Source organism: Aristolochia californica, unplaced genomic scaffold (genome assembly GCF_029961685.1).
Source record: "Aristolochia californica isolate CCGP_79_NKW_82.1479 unplaced genomic scaffold, dmAriCali1.0.hap1 SCAF_3, whole genome shotgun sequence".
Classification (NCBI taxonomy): domain Eukaryota; kingdom Viridiplantae; phylum Streptophyta; class Magnoliopsida; order Piperales; family Aristolochiaceae; genus Aristolochia; species Aristolochia californica.
The window spans coordinates 43,598,372-43,604,522 of NW_027181992.1; positions in this window are offsets into that span (position 1 = coordinate 43,598,372).

A 6,151-nucleotide genomic window follows, 5' to 3' on the forward strand; every position below is an offset into this window, starting at 1 on the left:
TTTAACATAAACCCAACCCATCTCTTCCCTATCCCCATAAACCCCACCCATTCCTGTAAACCTGACCTACACCTACTCCATTTTATACCCTTGCCTCATTCCCACAGGTCGGGGATGGGTTTAAACCCAATGGGTTTTTTTTCCTGCCCTGTCCCTAACCCAAAGGGTGAAACCCGAAACCTAAATACGGGGTTTCAGGTCGAGTCGCATTGGGTTCCCTGTGAAACCCGACATGATGCCCACCCCGAATGTTTTGATATTGAACTGTCTGAACTAGTTCTTATAGCGTATCGATAAAATAAGCTTAGATGAGCCTGTCCTTGGATTAAAAAATTATAAAACATTAATAAATGAAAAAGAAATACAAGAATGATTAATAACAAAGAAAGGAAATCAATTCTATATAAAAAAAAGTAGGTACAAAAATTTATACTTAATAAAATGAATAATTTAAATATTTGGTAATAGGTTTACATAATTTTTTTTAAAGAGGACTCAAAACTTTCTAGTTAAAAATTAATAAAATTCTAAAAAGATTCTATAGGAATAGCCATGATTACTATATATATATATATATATATATATATATATATATATAATTATTTTAGTACAAACAATGAAAAGAGACTTATCACTTATGAGCCAATGTGTTTTCCTATTAAAATGCATTTTACTTGTTTGACACTCATTCGTAATTAATGTTAGTTTTTATTATATATTATTAGTAAATTTGATCATAAATAAATAACATATATAGATGGTTGATCCGATACGAAAATCCATTTGGTGAGAAACGGCTATCTCAGCCGTTTGATCATGATCAACAACTATCTCATCTCGGACAGCTGAGATAGCCATTTCACATGCTTCGCACCAAATGCCTTTTTGTGTGTGTGTGCCTATATATATAAAGAGCTTATCCAATACGAAAAACTATTTTGTACGAAACATGTGAAACACTACCCCACCCATATGATCATGATCAATGGTTATCTCAATAGTCCAATCAACGACTATCTCAGTTGTCCGATCATGATCAGACAGTTGAGATAGCCGTTTTGCATGTTTCGCACCAAATGGATTTTTGTATTAGATCATCCATGTATATATATGTATAGGTTTTTTTGGTTCTTCTTATAAATGGTTTCTTTGGGCCCTTGCTATTGTCCTATGCCATCTATTACAATTGGTATGCAATGCATGAGTGGAAACTTTTCATGATTTTTTCTTACTTTTAAAAGATCACATGCTATGAATTTACATGATGTTTTCTTTGATGTATCTGGATTGATATTAAGTTTAATACTTATGTTGGAGAGTTTATTATTTGGAGTTTTTTTTTTGTATAAATATTAGATATCAGTTTTTCTTGTGTGTATCATAGAGGAGGGTGTGGTCTTATAGAGTAGTGTCTAAACTTGCAAGTCATTATTTGAAGTTTAGAAAAGGAGGGGTTCAAGAGATTCAACACCATGATGCTCTAAAAAGATGGTCGCTTTATGCTATCATGTGGTTCAAATGGAGGTGGTAAGTGGTTGTAAGTGATTATTGCAAATGAAATGAATTGGATTTTAGAAATGAACCGCTCTCTAGCTTTCCCTACAACTTTGGTAACAGTTATATCTGCTTAATTAAGAAAACATTCCTCCAATATAGGACTGGCATCAAGTCAAGTTGAGCTTGAACCTGCATATGCTCGTGTTGGGCTAGATTTAAATACTTTGAACTCGAGCTTGAGCCGAACCTAGCCTCGAGCCTAAAATTGGAACTGAGCTGGAGCCTAATAATTGGTAGCGTTATCTCACAGTTTTTCCATAGGTTGTAATCATAAGACAAAAATTTAATAAATAAAACTTCAAAATTTACTCAAAAATATCATAATAAATAATTATTCAAAAGTAGTTCACCTTTTGATTTTTCTTGACACCATGAAGAGCTCGAACCCAATCATTGCTACAAATCAAAACTTGAACTGTATTTGTATATTACTCTAACACCAGCACTAAAGGTAGACTCTAAGGTTACTGTAGATAAAGGAATTACAACGATGTTTACTGCCATCTTAGATAATATCCAAAATTTTAAATTATTCACTTTCCACCATTCTAAAACATCAAAATCATATTGTGAAGTTTCCTTACAAATATACGCAGCTTCTTCAAGATACTTTTCCAATTATGACTTTAGTGAATTCACTACTTCCACTTGTTTCACATAAGTCATTAACTTTGACCAACTTGAACTTGATGAAGAATGTGACCTACGACTTGTGGAAACACCTGTGGAACTAATATTTGAAACAATGCCTTTATTACTAATATCCACATTATATATGCACATTTATTCATCATAAAACTCACATAAGGTTCGTCGAACTAAGTTTATATTCATTCTAGCTTCCACCTCAAAATATATCTCTGGAAAACAAATCTCGATCAATCTTAATTTGACCTTTGTATCCAAAAATGAAATAACAACCATCAACAAAATGCATTCACCCCCAGTACTTCTCAAACTTCTCTTGCATTCTACTAACCATTGTCCAAATGAAAACATTTTCATTTGTAGAATAAAAATTCAAAACTTCTTTTACCCTATATATCTCACTAAGGTACAAATTGGAAGTATGGTAGTCACTCCAAAAAATTATATTAGTGACTACATTAAAAACTTCTAGAATCCCCCACACCATTTCATCCTTTTTCCATTCATCAAGACTTGGTAAACAATAAGTTGAATCTCTATCTTGAAATCTAGGAAATGCATCTTTGAATTTTAATGCAGAAGACAACATGTCATAAACAGAGTTCCAATGAGTTGTACAATCAGTAGCCAACCTTTTTGCACCTTGTTGTAGTTGTTGCACAATTTCAAAAAAAGTGTGAAGTCTAGCATCAATAAATTTATGAATTTGACACTATCACGCACATTCTCAATGATATCCTTAATTTGAACAAGACTATCTTGGACTAATAAGTTCAGATTATGAGCACAACAACATACATGACATAACTTCCCATGACAAAACTAATTTTCCTATTTCTTGAAAAATCATCTTTTAAAATTCTCAGACAAACATTATTATATGTAGCATTATCAACTGAGATACTAAATATTTTATTTTTTATTTTCCAATCTTTGAAACATTTGTAAATAGCATCTGTTATGTCAACACCACGACGAAGAGGAGGAACATGCACAAAACTCAAGACTCATTTTTGTAACTTCCAATTTCTATCAATAAAATGCCCAGTAATAACTATGTATTAAATCTTTTGATTTTGGGAATTTCAAAGATCCATGGTAAGACTAATCTTTTTAATCTCTTTTAATAAAATTTTCAATTTCTTTTTCTTTGCCTCGTACTCCTTACACTCCTTCTTAATGGTCTTATGGGATATTTTTTCATAATTCACATTTGCCATCTTCAATACAAAATTAAATCCCTCATCTTCTATTATCTTGAATTAATGTTCATGCATAAGAATCCAATGAGCAATGAGTACTCTCATTCTAGCTTGATCATATCTGCCTCTAAAATCCATAAAAGGAAGGTCAAATGGACTTTGATCAAAATTAGATCCGACTGGTTGAAAATTTATGGTTTTTTGTTTTCTCATTGCCACTTTTTTACTAGGACAATGTTTCAAATGTTGACTCATATGTGAGGTCACTCCACTACTAATAATACTCAAATTAGTTTTACATTGAACACATTGAGCCTTTTTTGTACCATCTATAAGTGAGATTTCTTTGAATTCTAACCACACATGAGACATTTTTTGTCTTTTTGAACTTTGGATAGAATCACCTTCTTCCTCATTTAGGGTTCTTTCATCTAAGCTCACTTCTGTTACATTAGTAATTTTAGGGGCACTTGACTCTGGTGGAGTTGATTATAGGCACAATAGAACTAGTGTTAACTACTGATGTCAATTGAGCAAGAGGTGCTGACATTCTTACTTCTATAAAAAAAAAATTACAAATTAAAAGCATAAAGAAAAAAATAATTTAAACAATAAATCCAAAAAAATAAAGATTAACTAATAAATGTAGACAAATAGATGAAAGGGTAAACAAAAGCAAATAAATCATCGCCCACAAGTTGAAATGAATGCACCTAAATTAATTCAAACTTCAATAGACACTATTTAACACTATTTGGCATAAGGGATATACATCATATGCCGCAACCAAGACTACAACCCTATCCTTCTTTCCCATCAGTATAACATATTTTCGTTTACTCTTGTTTCAAGTTTATGTCTCAGGCGAATCTCAAGTAGAACCCTAAACATTAATGATACCTCATAATTTTACTCTCATTACTAATGTGGCATATTGTCCATACAATTAAATGGCTTTAGCTAGTTCACTTACGGTTTTAAGAAACAAACTCACTAAATTGAAGAACTTTATGCATGACAGAGCATCAGAAAGGGAAATAAGAAATGAAGACTAAGAAATGTGCAATAACTTAGCAGATCACTAGATGTAAACGAGTAACATTTGGTTTTCCATGCAAATTAATCAAATAGTATGATAGTGGCCCGTTGAACAAGTTTTGTTGGTGCTAGTTGAGAGGGCTGTGAAAAAATAGAGGCTCTAGCACGGGTTGAAGGAGTGAGGAAATACCTAAAGTAGAGTAAATCTAGCTAGGTAACTAGCAAACGTTAGAGCACAAATAGACAAATGATGATTGAAGGCAAAAGGTAATATCAAACACTAGAAAAGCAAATTCATTGGAGGTCATATATATTTAAACAAGGCAGTAGCATAGATGATTGAGCCTCCCTCCCAAATATTAAGAAGAAATTAGGTAAAAAAATAAATTCTAATATAAAAATAGAAAAAATAATAACAAAGATGATATTTAGCACTCAATGGAGACATCGCAATACCAAACGATACCAATTTTTTCACAACTCGTAGAAAGGGAGAAATGGTGAATGGAGAAAATTTTGAACAAAGGGCTATTTCTCCCTTTTGCCATTTCTCCCCTTTGCTAATCATGGAGAAATTACTTTTTTGAACAACTCACATAACTTCTATAAATTTCGCAATTTGCATTTAGGGCAGAAATTATGAATATAGACAACAAAAAATTGAGAAGAAACGGGTAAAGAATAAAGATGAAAGAATCAACTTGGGAAAGATGACTTACTGTGGGTATGGTCTTTTCCATGGCTTCCGTAGGCAATGTCTAGGTCAATAATACCCAAATCCGGCAAAATGAGTAAGAGACTAAAGGAGTTGAAGATCAACATGGCGGTTGAAATAGGAAACACACCAAGATTTCTGGTTGCTATAGACAGAAAATCGCATTCTAGATCAGAATCACCTACTCTTTTGTCTCGAAAAAACGACTCTGCAGGATATGTTTGAAGTCGAAAACCCACATATTCTGGAAACAAGAGAGGTTTTGTCCTTCGATCTTGACTCCCGACTCTTGACCCATATTTTCGAAGAAATACTACAGACTAGTTTAATTAAATGAGCCGGTTCACGAGCTCGCGAACTGAACCACTGCTTGTTCGAGTTTGGCTTGTTTACTTAAATGAGTCAGATTTTGAGACCGGATTTATTCGAACTAAACTGAGTCGGATCCGAGCCAAGTTCGAGCTATTCGCAAACTGGCTCGGTTCGATGCCACCCCTATTCCACTACCTTGAAAGACATGAGTGTAATAAAATTTTAAAACTAGGTATATTTAAGAATAGGTACAATATTTGTTTGACTTTATATTTAAAAATTATCCTTACAAAATTAATCCACCAAAAGCCAGCGGAGGTTAGTGCACAGCCCCCATTTTTCCATTTAGTCGGATGCGCCACTGCTAATTCGGACCTCCATTTTTCCCTCAAACCAATTGGAATAATCGAGTCCCTTAAACTTTTGTGGGCTGATCAGTTGACTCTACATTCGCTGTGGCCCACCTGCCACCCTGCTTAATTTTGGAACTCGGTCTGTTCCTCGCCTTTTCTCATTTCAACCTTTCTATCCCCTCACCTGCTCGTCCAACTATAACTTCTGTGTCACTTGATGGTCGAGATCATTTTTAGTTACGCCGAACTACTACGTGTAGGGATCAGATCTCGCGGGTGCTTCTGAACGATTTCTGCTAAAACTGGTCATCTAAATAAAATCTCCT